General features: G+C 51.1%; 1 protein-coding gene across 1 annotated transcript in view; it reads right to left on the reverse strand.

Moving 5' to 3' along the window:
* Window positions 1-16,477, reverse strand: part of MAD1L1 (mitotic arrest deficient 1 like 1) — a 359,183-nt gene that overhangs the window by 195,930 nt on the left and 146,776 nt on the right. The gene's annotated exons all lie outside the window — the stretch shown is intronic.

Here is a 16,477-nt window from a genome sequence, read left to right on the forward strand (position 1 = left end):
AGCACGAGCCACAGCAGGCTCCCCACGCCAGATGCATCCGGTGACCTCAGAGAAGGATGCGCAAAGGCAAGAACAGTGCACGCTGCTTCCCACCCAGCCCACCCCCTCAGCTGTGCGCCTTTCACTGTTAGGAAAGTTAAGAGACAATTAACACCACTGTCCATGTTGCTAATTGTAAGCCATGGCATCAAAACCAGATTCGCCTGTATCTGCTACCTGTTAAGAGCACTTTCAGATGTCCTCAAGACCCCATGAGCCGGCAGCCACGGGGCCACCCGTCTCGGGAGCCAGGGGCGGTACCCGCGCACCGAGCGCAGCGGAGGCAGAGGGGGCAGCCCTCACTGCAGGCCAGGGTGCCCGGCCCTGCATGACCTCGGCAGGTGGCCCTCTCTGCACCTCGGCTCTTTACCCCGGAGATGAAGAAGCCCGACGCTATCAGAGATTTACTACTCCAGTGCTTCCTGCATGAGAAGACAAGGGAGGAAAGGTCCCTGCCCTCCCCCAGGGGACAGAGGCCTGACAAGAGGGCAGGGCAGGCCTGGTGAGCCAGAGCTGGGAGGGAGGGGTGAAGCCAGGAGTGGCCAGAAGTGCGGGCAGAGGTGGCACATGGCAGCGGAGAGTGAGCTGAGCGGAGAGGCCCTGTTCCCTCGCGGCACTGTCTAGCTAGGATATGAGGGCACAGGAATTCCGGGGCACCCCAGCCAGACAGGGTGCAGGGTTGGAACAGTACCGAGGTATGAAGCAACTATATAGTGGCACCCACATGCTAAAGGCACCCACAAGCAGAGGCCGGAGACCTGGGCCCTGTGGCCTGTGCAATGGCGACGCTCCTCAAGGCTACCTGGTGACCATGAGAGGAGGACATGGGCCATCACTCTCAGCAGCAGAAAATGGGAAGAGCTGAAACGGGGCCTCCCTCAGAAAGCTTTGACTACAGACAGCTGCCGCCTCCAGGCCGAGACCCATCAGAAAGGTCTGGTCTCAGAGAAAGCACTGAGGAGCTATTACAGTTCCTGACAACTCTCACACCTTTAAGACTGCTGGGGGGAGAGAGAGTACAGTGTGGGGTCCACTGCTACTCCTACCCATATCTCCCTGCGGGGCCTGGCAGGCCTCAGCTGGCCCAGAAGGGCACAGGGAGCCCTGCCGTGGGCGGGCAGCTGGGCCAGCCAGGATCTTTCCTGGGGGTGAATCAAAGTTATCAAGAAGCTGCGCTTGGTGGCACAAACCTCTAACCCCAGGACTTGGGAGGCTGAGACAGGAGGATCGCGGGTTGAAGATCAGCCTCGGCAACTTAGTGAGACTTTGTTTCCAAATAAAAACATAAAATAGGGGCTGGGGTGTAGCTCAGAGGTAGAATGCCCCTGGCCTCAATAATCAGTACCAAAAAAAAGTGATCAAATGTAAAGATGGGCCCACTGGATCCAGCAGGAGGCAGCCTTCAGCCTCTGCCCACCCAGAGGCACGGAGGGAGCGCTTAGAGGACACAACCCGGCCAGGCCAGCACCGCCTCATAAGCAGCGAGCTCTAAAGTGGGCCCCTCCTGCCGCTCTACTGTGGCCGGCTCCCCCTGCAGGAAGAGGCCCGCAAGCACCTCTCCCACACGCCCACAAACCCTATCTTAATAACCATCTTCAAACTGGAAAGGGATAAAAAGCATTTTGTTTTATTTCAGCTTATTTCTTAAAATTGCTTTTCTCCCCAGAAAAAAATTTTTGTTTCCTGCCATGACCCAGTTCTAGCTGGCCGCTCGGTGGGACAACACAATAATGTGGTGACTTGGTTGGCGTTCTAGTATCTGCAAAGGGCACCTTCCCACAGCACAACAGGTGCGCCCTTCCTAATGGACACCACAGGGAACCCCGGCCTGGAAAGGCCCAAGCAGTGACCCACAGGGAACAGGAAGTTGTGGCTCAGGGCACAGAGGGACCCGCTCACCGCGGAAGCCAAGGGCCAGTGCCAAGCAGAATGCCCTGGATCTGCAACCATGGCTGGGATGTATACTAGCTTCCTCCGGGTAGTCTACCGATGCCAGCCAGAAGCAGAAGGACATGCCACATAAGAAGCAAGCAGGCATCCAGGTGTGGTGGGGCATGCCTGTTGTCCTAGTACTTGGGAGCCTGAGCCAGGAGGATCGCGGGTTGGAGGCTAGCCTCAGCAACTTACGGGAACCCTCAGCAACTTAGCTAGACCTTGTTGCAAAATAAAAAATAAAATAAGGCTGAAGGTATAGTTCAGAGGTAGAATGCCTCTGGGTTCAATCCCTAGTACCAAAAGAAAAAAAAGAAAAAAGAAAAAGTCATCACTAATACTGGAAGAGTAAATACTGAATCATTGCTGTAGGGGAACCATGGGGTCGAGTTCCTGATAGACTCAGCCTTGGTTCTCATCAACTGATCAACACATAACCTTCAACATACTGTTGAAGCCAGGTATGATGGCACATGCATATAATCCCAGTGCTTGGGAGGCTGAGACAGAAGGATCACAGGTTCGATGCCAGCCTTAGCAACTTAGTGAGACCCTCAGTAACTTACCCTGTTTCAAAAACAAATGGGTGCCAGGTGTGGTGGCATATACTTGCAATTCCAGTACTTGGGAGGTTGAGACAGGGGAATCACAGGATTGGCAGCCAGCCTCAGCTACTTAGGCCCTCCGCGGTTTAGTGAGATCCTGTTTCAAGGTAAAGAATAAAAAAATAGGGCTGGGGATGTAGCTCAGTGGTACAATCCCCCTGGGTTCAATCTCTAGTACAGCAAAAATTAAATTAAATTAAAGAGTTAGGGCATAGCTCGGAGGGAGAATACTCTGGGGGTCAATCCCAAGTACCAGAAAAAGAAAGGGGAGAGGGGAGGACAGACAGACAGATAGACAGACAGACAGACAGACTTGGGATTCCTGTACCATCATCACAATTTCCTAGTACTCCAGGACTGCTCCAAAAACAAACCCCTCTTGGCCGTGGTCTAACCTTAGAGAGACTTCCACACACCATTCCCTCTTCTAGCAAGCCCCTCCCCAGCTTCCCTGAGGGTCAGCAGGGCCATTTTTAAAACAGGTTGCACACCTCCCCCTCTGAGGACACACCCCCCCTTCCAGAAGCCTAACCTCATCCCACACACACAACTAGAAAAGGCTTATCCTCACCTCCACCACACACACACACACACACACACACACACACACACACACACCTAGAAAAGGGCCCTGGAGCTCAGCGCTTGTTTCCACCAGTACCCACACGTGCAGCAGATGCTGGACAAGAATTTGTGGGATGAGAAATCTAATAAGCAAGTGAGTGAAGGAGTCTGGGTCTTCCTTTCAGCTTCCCAATCTGCCTACACGACACGCCTGGAACATGCCAGAGCCTGCTTGAAGGTCGGCTTTCCCAGGGAGAGTTACAGAGAATATTCTGAACTAAAGAAAAACAAAAATAGCCCACATCAAAATTCATGGGGCAGGTATTGGTGATACAAAATCCTTTACAACAACAAATGGGGGAGGACTTCACAAATTCAGCAGGGAGCACCCGCACGCGATCCGGCACGCCCAGCAACAAACCCCTGAAGCTTCTAGAAAATCGCACGAGGTGGAGCGATGGAGCACCCTAGGGCCAGGTCACAGGCTCCGGGAAGGCTGACACGCTCGGATCATTCCCAGAATATGGGGCATCACGGAAATATAGTTACATCACAGTTGCTGGAGACAGGGTCAACTCACAAGGTCGACTGCAACCAGCAGACTGAAGATAAGAGTCTCATAAGACGCAATTAAAAACCATCCCGAGCCGGCGTGGTGGGGCATGCCTGTCACCCCAGCACTCAAAAGGCTGAGACGGAAGGACCCGAGGCTTGAAGTCAGCCTCTGCAACTTAGTGAGACCCTTTTGCAAAACAGAAATAAAGCCAGTCATGGTGGTGCATGTTCTTAATCCCAGGACTTGGGATTGGGAGGCTAAAACGAGAATCGCAGGTTCGCGGCCAGCCTCAGCTACTTAGTGAGGCCCTCTACAATTTAGTGAGACGCTGTTTCAAAATAAAGAATAAAAAATAGGGCTGGGGGTATAGTTCAGAGGTAGATACCTCTGGGTTTATTTTACCACATAAATAAATAAATATATTTTATAAATACACACACACACACACACACACACACACACACACACAGAGAGAGAGAGATGGCTAGGGGTAGCTTAGAGGAAGGATACCCTTGTATTCAAACCCCAGTATGAAAAAAAAATTTTTTTAATAAAAATAAGCTTGGCATGGTGGTACGTGCCTGTAATCCCAGTAGCTGGGAGGCAAAACAGGAGGGCCACAGGTTTGAGGCTGGCCTTAGAAATTTAGCGAGCCTCTCTTCCACAAATAAGATTAAATAGAGCTAGGGGTGTAGCTCAGCAGTAGAGTGCCCCTGAGTTCAATCCCTGGTACCACAAAAAAGTAAAACCTATCTCAAGTAAAAAATACCAAAAAAATCTAATATGCCTTCTAGTCTAAAGCCATTAAACTTACTAAAGTCAAAGGCCATCCCAGTAAATAGAGGACATATAAGATTCATGATTTAGAAGATGGAATGATGTTAAGATGTTATTTCTCCCCCAAAATGATTTGTAAGTTTATTACCATCCTGATCATATCCCAGCAGATTGGTCTGGGGGCATGAACAGACTCTGCATTAAGGATAGGCAGAGAGCCAGAGCGGCCATCGTGAAGGGAAACAAGAGATTTGGAGATTTCCCTAGGAGATAGCCAAATGTATCCTGAAGCCGGGCGTGCCGGTGCGTGCCTGTCAGCCTGGTACTTAGAAGGCTGAGATAGGAGGAGCTCTGGTCTGTGGCCAGCCGCAGCAACTTAGTGAGGCCCTCTGCAACTCAGTGAGACCCTGTTTCCAAATAAAAATAAAATAAGGCTAGGGGTATAGCTCAGAGGCAGAATGCCCCTGGGTTCCCTCCCTATTACCAAAAAAAAAAAAAAAAAAAAAAAGGAAGGAAGGAAGGAAGGAGGAGAGGGAGAAAGGAAGGAAGGAAGGAAGATAGAAAAAGAAAAGAGAGAGACTAAAGAAAAAGGGCTGGGGGTGTGTAGCTCAGAGGTAGACCGCATCTAGGTTGAATCTCCAGTAACACAAAGAAGGGAGGCAGGGAAGAAGGGAGGAAGGGAGGGAGGGAGGGAGGGAAGAAGGGAGGACTAGAGATGTAGCTGGGAGGTGGAATGCCCTTTGGTTCAATTTCTACTACAAAAATACATAAATAAGTAAGACACACATTGATGCAAAGCAAAACACAGATTAGGAGAGTCCCAGCAGTACCTAACTTGAATGGAAGGGCTGTGACTAGAACAGAGAATTCCTGCACCTTGTTGAGAACCAGAGGCAGAAGGTGCTGAGCCCTGGCGTGAACCAAGAGGAGCCAGATACCTCCAGCCTCCGGCCAGCCCGCAAGTGTGCCCCGCTGCTCTGGCAAACAGACAGCAGCAGGTGGTCTCCACGGAAACTGAGGGCGCGGCACACCCAGCCTGCCCTGCTGAGTGGTCCGAGAGGAAGCCAAGGATGTGTGCGTGTAAAGTGCTCAGAGCAGCAGCATCTAGAACTCCCTAAACTACAGAAAACCTGGAGGTCTTTACAACCCAAGTATGAAAAAATATATTTAATATTTACACAGTGGAAAGTTCAGAGCAATTAAGAAAATTAGCCCTTTTCCCTTTCCTCTGAAAACACTTGCTGGCAGCACCTGAGGCTGCAGCATCTCTGGTTACCCCAATATAACTCCCAGGCTAAAGAGATTCATCCATCAGAAAAATGGTTAAACACTGGTTATTACTCTATTTTTGTTACAATAAGATTAGAGACAAGAGCTGGATGTGGTGACACATGTCTGTCATCCCAGCACTTGGGAGGTTGAGACAGAAGGATCACAGACTAGAGGCCAGCCTCAGCAACCTAGTGAGACCCGGTAGAGGTAGACCGCCCCTAAATACCATCCCCAGCTGCACACACACACACACACACACACACACACACAAAAATGACTACAGACAAGTTCTGCCTAAAAATTACTCCAAGAATAGTTTTTATATTTTATTTTCACATTGAAAACCAGATTTGCTGCTTCAGTCTCAAAGCCCATGTTTATGGAAAATGAAATAAATGCAGCAGCAAGGCTGCACTTTCTTTTTCTTTTCTTTTTTTTTTTTTTTTTTTTTTTTTTTTTTTGTGTGTGTGTGTGTGTGGTACTGGGGATGGAACCCAGGGCATTCTACCTCTGAGCAAAACTCCCAGCCCAATTTTTTTTTTTTTTTTGAAACAGGGTCTCACTGAGTTTTAGAGGGCCTCACTAAGAAGCTGAGGCTGTCCTCAAACCCAAGTCCTCCTGTCTCAGCCTCCTGAATGCTGGGATTACAAGCGTGCGCCACCACGCCCGGCTTTGCACTTTTTTTTCTAAACAGGAGAGGGGTTGGAAAACTCCAGGCACACACAACACACGCCTCGCCCATGAATCTCACACAGACAATGCTGACTAACAAAAACCAAGCACAAACCAGCACGGCCGGGGTGCTCTCCTTTACCGCATCCATACCAGTGAATTAAAGTCGGCCAGGGGCTCCGGGGAGCAAGGCTGCGGTAGAGAAAGCACTGGGGCCCGGGGCTGCCAGCCACATGCCCTGTGATCTGAATGGTGCACACAGACTTCAACACAAGCACTGCTTGGAAGAAAACACCTGTGATGGAGCTGAGGCAGAATAGAGACCAGTACACGGAGTCACGTTCCTGAAGATTCCACTGCACCGCCGGAGCTGGCAAAACCAGAAAAAGCTAACTGTGCACCCAGAGGAGAATGGACATTTTTGGAGGCAATGGTGGGGCTCCTGGAAAAGCACAGGCTAAGCTGGACCTCCTTAGGATGGTCTCCAAAGTGTACTCAGGAGGCTAAGGCAGGAGGATCAGAGGTTCCAGGCCAGCCACAGCAACTTAATGAGGCCCTCGGCAATGTAGCGAGAACCTGTTTTCAAATTTTAAAACGTAGCATGCCCTGGTATTAGAATGCCCCTGGGTTCAATCCCCAGTACCCACCCCCAAAAAAGCTCCCAATGCCGGGTAAACTCAAGTGGGTATTCTACTCGTCAGAGACTCTGAAAATGAATGAATTGCATCAATAAGGACCAAAGTTATGGTTCCATTTTTAGAAAACCCAGACGCAGAGTCAGGCGAGGCGATTCAAGCCTCCAATCGCAGTGCCTGAGAGGCTGAACCTGGAGAAGGGCAGGTTCGAGGCCAGCCTTAGCAACTTAGCGAAACCTTGTTTCACACTCAAAAGGGCTGGGATGTAGCTCCGAGGCAGAACAGCAGAACACCGCTGAGTTCACTCCCCCATAACAGGAGAAAAAAAATACACACATTTAAAAAAAAAAAGTTTGACCACCGTTTAAGGATCTGGACACATGATGCACGAGGTGAAACTGGAAAACACCCAGACGCGAGGCAGGTGGGCCAGAGGCTCCTCAGCAGAGCTGGCTTGCTGTTTCTGAGGCCGGGGACTGACCAGAGAAGAGTCTGTTTTATACTCGCCCGCTTGTTTTTCACAAGTACGTGTGTCACAAGAGAAAGGATGAAAGGTTGGTAGACAGAGGCGGTGGTGGCCCTACCCGATTCCACTCCGGCTGCCAGGGTTGCTGCTTGACTCTAGGACTCGTGGATCTGGGATCTGACAGCCACGAAGCCAACCACTGCCGCCGAGCTCACCCGGAGGGGCAACCTCGCCCAGCGCCAGGAAAAGCTCTGGCTGAGCTGGGCCGCCCCGTCCCCAACGTGTGAGTTCCCGACAATGGACAGAATCCATTTCTCCTTTGCGTGCACAACTTACGGCAGTTCAAAGGTGTCTTAAGATGTGACTTCCTTGCACTAGTTCAGAGGAGGGATAAAAATAACTTGTTCACAAACAAAAACATTCCAGAACGTGGACCACCTAATCCCGACCACACACAGCAGCAGCAGCAGCAGCAGCTCAGCGGCGCCCAAGGGGCCCTGCATCTCCTCAAGGCCACACCCACCCCTGCAGGGCCCAGGGGCAAACACAGTAGGGCGTGGTGCCTGTTTCCTGCTCCATTCCTTCCAGGACAGCACTCACTCACTCACCCACTCATTCATTCATTCATTCATTTTTGAGGTACTCAGATTGAACAGAGGAAGCTCTACAGCTTAGCTACATCCCCAGCCCTTTTGATTTATTTTGCAACAGTCTCACTGAGTTACTGCATGCTCGCCTTGCAATCCTATCTCAGCTTCCCGAGTATTGGGATGACCTGTGTGCACCACAGTGCCTGGCTCAGGTAGGCACAGCAGACATTTCAGCTACTCCAACCCAGAATGGCCTGTGGTCTCCAGCTCTCATGGGATCAGGCTGCCTCCCCTCTCCTTCTGTCCTGACAACACCTGGATTTCTTCCTCCACGTGCAGAGGATGATGACACTTTGGGAAGGAGTGGCGGGATCTCACTGAGCCACAGACCCGGAAGAACTGCAGAGGTCCAAAGGTCTGTCCTCTGCGTGTTATGCACAGAGGAGGCCTGAACGCTCCAGCATGCCGGCCGGCACCCAGAAGGCGCTGGGACACAGCAGGGACTGGGGTCACGTCTGCTCCTGACCACTGAGGCCTGCGCCTCCTGCAGCTGGCGGAGAAAGGAATCCAGGACAGGGGAGGCCTGCTTGTGCTTCCTGCCGTGGCGACCTCCACCCAACCTCCAGACATTTCTCATGTAGCAGCAGCACTGGCCATCTGCTGACCACTCTTCCTTTTTTTTTTTTTTTCTTTCTTTTTGGTACTGAGAATCGAACCCAGGGGCATTCTACCTCAAAGCTACATCCCCAGCCCTTTTTAAATTTTTATTTTGAAACAGGGTCTTGCTAAGTTGCTGGGGCTGGCCTCAAACCCAAGATCCTCCTAGCTCAGCCTCCCAACTACTGGGATTACAGGCGCGTGCTGGCATGCCCAGGTGCTGACCAGTCTTATGTACGCCTTGGCCCTCCTCTGAGATCAACACCGGCCACACCGTGCACTGCACACAAGGCACCACCCTAAGCTCGGCACCTCCCTGGCCTCTGGGGATGAACCGTGTGCAGAGGGGCCTCTGCTGGAATGGGGCTGCAGGAAGCAGTGCCACTTACCACAGCAGCCTCCCAGATCAGTGGTCTTGAACTGTGGGAGATCAGTAACGTCTGCGAAGAGTTCTCTAGCTTACAGAGGCTATTTGATAGAAATGCATGCTCTGGTCCTCCCAGCAAGCAAGAAGGACAAGAAGGGAAGGGTCATGATGATCGCTCTCATCTCCAGAGCAGCTGACTCGGGCCACTGTACTCAAGGCAGCATGGCAGAGAGTCAGACCTGAGACACTACCCAGAATGCACAACCCCATGCTCACTGGCACTCTGGAACACACCGTTGGATTCCACAGGGGTCACAGGGCAGGATGTCGCCATGACAACCAAGCCATGTGTCTGTAGCCACCATGTAAGTAAGCTGCTGATGGAGGCCAGGGGCCCCATCAGCTGCACCACAGGCAGTGTTCTCCAGGACCTGTGTCCCCGTGCCTGCTCGCTCAGGACCCGAGGTGGAGTTAGGTAGAAAAAAAAGGGGGATTTTATGTCACTAAAAAACTATTTCATGCTGGGTGTGGTGGCGCACATCTGAAATCCCCAGTATGTAAGAGGCTGAGACAAGCGGATTGTGGGTTCAAGGCCAGCCTCAGCACTTTAACAAGACCCTCAGCAACTTAGTAAGACCCTGTTTTAAAGTTAAATAAATAAAAGGGTATAGCTCAGAGGTAAGCTGCTCTTGGGTTAAACCCCTAGTACTAAAGAAGATTTCTTGCTGAAAGTTAGCTTTCCCTGCTTATATTCTATAAATAAGAATCTGCAACCATGTTGTGGCATATTAGGGCAAACTGGAAATAGCTCATTTCAAATAAGAAAATGGTTTGTGTTCACCCAGTTCTAGAAGCCAATTTTCAATTGCTTAAAATAGTCATGATATTTTACCAAGGTAATTATACTCTTAGCTATCAGTAACAATTAACTCCTTAGACTGGAGCCGCTTAATAAAGGTCTCAAAATAAAATTGCACATTCCAAGCACTGTATACTTAAATGTCAAGCATACAAACAGGCCCCTTGGAGGAGAGGCAGAAGCTTAGAGCTATCAGTCAGCTCCACTAAGGGCTGGATCCGGAGCCCCATGGAGGGCAGCGCTCTACCCTGGAGAGGTGGGCTGGGGATGCAGGGAGGCAGAAACCCCTCCCCAGCAAGACCAGGGGAAGACTGGCCAGCAAAAGATGCTGAGTAGCCAGATTTGGTGGCACCTGCCTGTAATCCTGGGAGGCTGAGGCAGGAGGATTGCAGTTTCAAGGACAGCTTCAGCAATTTAGGGAGACTTTCAGCGACCTAGAGAGATCCTGTTTCAAAACAAAAAATAAAAAGGTCTGGGGTGTAACTCCGAGGTAGAATGCCCCTGGGTTCAACCCCCCCCACCCAGTACCAAAAAAAAAAAAATCGGAAGATAATGAGGCCCTTGGCAACCTCCTGGGAACAGTGCAGGGAGCGCTCCCAGTCACAGACAAGCCAGGCTAGGTCTGACGTGCCCAGGCCGGGGTCCTCAGGAGGTGCGTAGCTACAGCAGATGCCACCTGGGCGAGCCGCTGCGTGATGAAGTACGCTATGCCTCTCCCTGGACCTGCCTGATGAACAGCCGCAGCACGCTGGCTGGCAAGACAGATCCCTGCATCCCGAGCCCAGGGACCGCGCAGCGATTGGTATCGATCCATTGCACCACGCCTTGGGGGGACAGTTGGTACAAATAATCAGTCAGTGTGGGGCAATCAATACCCACCTTCCCGCTAACTCAGAGTGACGCCTGTGAACACAGCGAGGGTCAGGGAGGCCAACTTGCACGAGAAAGCCATCAGCTTCTCTTCTGCTAAGCAGAGGAGAAAATGGAAATTTCCTGCCTTGGGAGCTCCAGGTGCGAATGTCAAGGACAGAAACTCGCCAAGAGGCAGCCAGGCCGGGGCTTCGGGAAGCCTGAAGGACTCAGCTGGACAGCAGGAGCTCAGGCTCAGCAGGGGCCGAGATGATGCCCCGCACGTGCCGGCGTGAGCGCTTTCTCACCGTGACTGGTCTCAACTGGAATCAGTGTCTGAACAGCCACTGAAACCAAATACGACATAGAGCGCGGTCACATGGAGCCACAGGCCACCGGCCCTCAAGAACAGCGGGGAACACACAGATTCACACATGTGAACTCCGTATACACAACCACTGTGCTGGTGCCCTGCCTGACCCCTCCCCCAACAGCAGGATGACCACAGCCACGGCGCGACAGTGGCTCCTCTCCTGGCTGGTGGCTCGTGCTCCCCAACCCTCCACCAACGGACCCTCTCCCTCGACTGCCCCGGCTGTGGCAAGCATCAGAGTTTTCAAAACAAGGCCACTGCTGGGCGTGGTGGTGCACGCTTGTAATCCCCGCGCTTGGGAGGCAGAGACAGGAGGATCACTCAGGTTCGAAGCCAGCCATGCTGGCCTAAGAGACCCTGTTTCCAAGTAAAAATATAAAAAAATGGTCTGGGAGTGTATCCCGGAGGTAGAAGGGCTTCCAGGAACCCCAGTACCACACACACACACACAAAAAAAAAAAAAAAAAAAAAAAAACAAGGCCCCTGTACATTTCCATCCTTGCACACTGGCATCGTTGGGCCCGATGACATCTGTTCAGAGATGTCCACGCCTTGCTCCCTGGGAGACACAGGAACTTTGCAGATGCAATTATGGTAACAACCCGTCAAATCAGGAGATTACCACGGATTATCTGGACAAGCCAGTCTAACTCCAGAGGGCTGTGACAGAAAGAGAAGCTGGAAGCCAGGCCTGGGGACCACAGAACAAATAAAGCGACTTTCTGTAGGCTACTGTATCCACCTTTAATCCAGTATTTGGGACGCTGACACAGGAGGATTGCAGGTTTGAGGCTAGCCTCAGCCACTTAGTGAGACTATTTTTTCTTTTCTTCTCCCCCCTCCCCTCCCCTTCCTCTCCCCTCCCCCTCCCCCTCCCCCTCCTCCCCTCCTCCTTCTCCTTCTCCTTCTCCTTCTCCTTCTTCTTCTTCTTTTTGGTAGTGGGAATTGAATCCAGGACACACTACCTCTGAGATATACTCCCAGCTCTTTCTTTTTAGAAACAGGGTCTTGCTAAGTTGCTGAGGCTGACCTTGAACCTACAGTCCTTCTGTCTCAGTCTCCCAAATACAGAATTGTAGGCATGCACTGCTGCACATAGCATATATATATATATATATATATATATATATATATATATATATATAAAATTTTTTAAAATATGGTGTATATATATATAAACTTTTTTTTGAAATATGGTCTAAATTTGCTAAGGGTCTCACTAAGTTACTGTGCTCTGGCCTCCAACCTGCAAGTCTCCCGTCTCAGCCTCTCAAGTTCTGGGATTGTAGGCAAGGACCACCATACCCTGCTTAAAGACATTTTTGACTCACTGTATTTTTTTTCAGCTTGGGATGGGTTGATCAGGACATGACCCCGCCCTATGTCAAGAAACATCTGTAGTCATGTAAAACACAGCCACCAGGGGCACAAATGACAGGTACAAGAGGCCTCTGAATAATCTTTGCAATTTCCTGCAGATCTATATTTCAAAATAAAACTAAAACACCTTCAGCTGAGTCACCAGCGGGGCTACAGGTTCACAGGCAGGTAAACACACAGAGGAAGCCAGGCCTCCCACTGCTGGGCTTTTACAGGAAGGAGGCGAGTAGCTCACAGGGGGCTGGACAAGAGCAAGTGGGGGCTCCACTGTGAACTCGGGGCTGTGACCAGGTGGTCCCACACAGCGCGTGCGCATTAATGAAAGCACGCGCGCACACACACACACACACACACACACACACATCTCCCTGCTGTTGTGACTGTAAGGGCCTCAGGTCAACAGTACCCAAGTAACAAGAGACACAACCTAGACCCCAGACTCACTTTCTGACACCACTGAGCCAGGTGCGCCTTGCACTGCCAGAAGGAGGACAGGGCCTAAAACTAACAAAACTCACACACAAGTGGGCACACGTGTCAAAGGGATCCAGGACTGAAAGACCCCCAGGGCTGCATCCACAGAATAAAGTAGCAGTGAAGTAAACTCAAAATAAATACCAAGTCCATCTGATATAGACAAATAAATGGGGAGCACAGATAACCCGCCCATGCTGAAGAATTCCAAGTACTTTGTGTCAAACCCTGCCCTCAAGGAGGGGCCACTGACTTCCCGCCTGGTGGGTGTGGATGGAGCACAGTGACCTCCTTAAGCACGAGGGAGAAACAGGACGTCACAGGACCCAGCCAGCGCTCAAGGCATCATTAGCAGCAGCAAGTCACACCGACACAGTGTGTCCCTGGTACTGTGTGACGAGTGGAATTTCACCTCTTCAGTCCTCCTCCAAACCCACAAGCCCCCAGGTAACTGTGGGAAAAACACCAGGCAAGTCCCAAAAGAGGAGCCTGCCTCAAAACTGTTCAGCTCACCAGAAACAAAGCCTGAGCTACGGTACTGGCCAGGAGGAGCCCAAGGAGCCATGGGTACCAAATGTCATGCAGTGCCTCAGACAGGATGCTGGGAGAGAAAAGGACCTGGCCTATGAACTGAGTGGCTACAGAAATACTGATTATAGTTAACAATAATGCATCAATGCTGATTGGTTAATTGTATCAAACGGGCCACACAACTGCGAACTTAAAAATGGCAGATGTCAGACATAAGGGAACGCTGAACTATCTTTATAATATTTCTGCAAATCAAAAACTGTTTTTGCCAGCACAATGGTGTATATCTGTAATCCCAGTACTTGGGAGGTTGAGACAAGAGGACGGCAGGTTTCGGTCCAGCCTTGGCAACTGAGCAAGATCCTGTTTCAAAAAGAAAAAAAAGAAGAAGAAGAAAAGGTTTGGGGAATAGCTCAGAAGTAGAATGCCTCTGGGATCAACCTCCAGTACTAAAAAAATAACAAAGAAAGCCCAAAAACTGTTCTAAATATTAAAACAGTAGAGGTAAGCAGGTGCACACACACACACACACACACACACACACACACACACACACACACACAGAGCTTGGCTAAGCAGGTACACATACATAAAGCCTGGAACATACACTGTGCCCTGAGAATTGCCCTAAGCTGTCTTGTACATACCATATACATGACTGAGCATCACACGGCTTGTAAGGGGTGGCACACTGCTGGGATGGGATGCCAGAGCAGTTGGCAGGTGAGGTCGACTCACCGAGGGACTCGGGATCATGTCAAGAGGACGCTGAGAGACGGTTTTGAGATCACGGGGCAAGTTTTAGCTCCCAGCCCCGACCTCGCACTCTTCATCACACAAGGAGGCTGAGCCTCCAGGTTGTGGGACGCAGCGCATCCTCCACCTAAAGACTGCCTAGTTGCTGGGTGTGGTGGCACACGCCTGAAACTGCAGTACTTGGAAGGTTGAAAAGGAGGATCCTAAGTTTGAGGCTAGCCTCGGCAATTTAGCGAGACCCTGTTTCAAAATAAAGAGGGTTGGGTTGTAGCTCCTGGCATAAAAAAATTGCCCACTACCCCAACTACACAGCCTTGCTCCCCATCTGATCTCAGAGCCCCCACAAGGCCTGGCACTGTGTGGGCAGCCATGCCCGTGGCTGCTGGACCAGGGCTTCCGTCTTGGCCTGTTCCAGGTGTCTACAGGCTGTCATTAGCGGCAGCTTTATGACAGCCTTCTTTCCTCTTGTCGTGGGTCTGTATAGGAAAAGGCCAGCTCTTCATAATGCTTTTGTAAACAGTAAATCGGTCAGGTCTTTGCTAAAATCTCAGCCCAGACAACAGCTAGCTCCGTGTCATTACTGCGTTCTCTGTTATGACTGGCCAGCGTGTGCCCTGAGTGTTACTGCCGCCTTTTTCCCACCACGAGGGCCCTGACCGCATATCTGCATCACAGGCATCTCCTGCCAACACCAGCAGACGCATGACAGACATTTTGAGAAGACTGGAATATGAGTGAGGCCCGGGCAGAGCAGGCCACAGAGCAAGAGCCAAGGATCTTCTCTGCTAAGGAGCTGCCCGTGAGGATGCTCTGGGAATCTGACCTCTCTACAGTCCACCTCCAAGGGCAGGGTCTCGAATCAGCGTCTGGGGCCTGCAGAAAAGGGTCGGCCTCAGGACTGGAGATGCAACTCAGTGGCAGAGTGCTTGCCTAGCAAGTGTGAGGCCCTGGGTTCAACTCCCAGGACTGCAAAAAAAGAAGGTGGGGAGCGGGTGGTAGCCTCTACACAGGTCCTGCAAAGGCCTGTGTGTTGCCAGGACAATGCGAGGCCTCCTTTTAAGAGACTGCTAGGTATTGCCAAGGAATGCACAGAGGCAGCCATGAAACAGCAGTGTAAAAGGACTGAAAACAATTTATTTTCTACAAGCTTTGAAAGCAGGAGGTCAAAGAGAGAGAGAGCCCAGTTTTCAAAAGACACAATTGAGGGCAGCCAGACAATCATCGTCAGAGGCTGCAGCTTCTGGTACTTGCCAGGGGCACCATCTTTCTCAGGGCAGAGGAGCTGGTGACACATTGCCCCCACCCCTCCACTCAACATCAGTGAGAGAACAGGTGGGGAGTCTGCCCGGCAAGCTGGACACTCCACGCTTACCTACAGAGCGCCTGGGGAGAGATTTGGCATTTTCCTTCTTTGTCTTCTGAAGTTTCAGTGCCCATGTTTATTTTCTTTTTCTTGGGGGTGTGGAAGGAACTAGAAATTGAGCCCAGTTGCGTTCTACCTCTGAGCTACACCCGCATTTCTTTTTATTTCTATTTCTTTTATTCCTTTTGGAAAAGGGTCTTGCTAAGATGCTACGGGTCTCCTTAAATTGCTGGGATTGGCCTTGAAGCTATGAGCCTCCTCTCAGCTTCCCAAGTACTAGGTGTGCATACAGGGCCCATGGCAATGCTTTCTATAACACTCACCCAAAACCACTCATGGCCAAGCAACCTCAGCTTAGCACGCCAGATACTGGAATCCCTTCAGGCCAGAACAATAAAAGAGAATAAAGCATAAGAGCCAGTCCTCACTGCTGGACTAGAAATAAGACCGTGTTCTGCCCCATACACACAGAAATAGATGACCCTCCACATTTGAAAGTCCAAGGTAAACCCACTTTGAGTTCTGCACACACTGGCAATGATGGGCAGGGGGCCGGCCTGGGCGCCGGGCCTCGAGGGCGCTGACTCCTGTGGGGGCCCCTGCAAAGGGCGGCCACCTATTACTCAACAAGCTCCACCAGGCTGTGGCCCCAGGCCAGGGCACACAGAGCCTGGAGAGGTACTGAGGAAAGCAGGAGCTGCAGGGTCTAGGGGATGGAGGAGCCTGTTTCTGGCAATGCAAGGAGCCTCCCAGCGATGCA

The sequence above is a fragment of the Muscardinus avellanarius genome (genome assembly GCF_963383645.1).
Source record: "Muscardinus avellanarius genome assembly, chromosome: 10".
NCBI lineage: Eukaryota > Metazoa > Chordata > Mammalia > Rodentia > Gliridae > Muscardinus > Muscardinus avellanarius.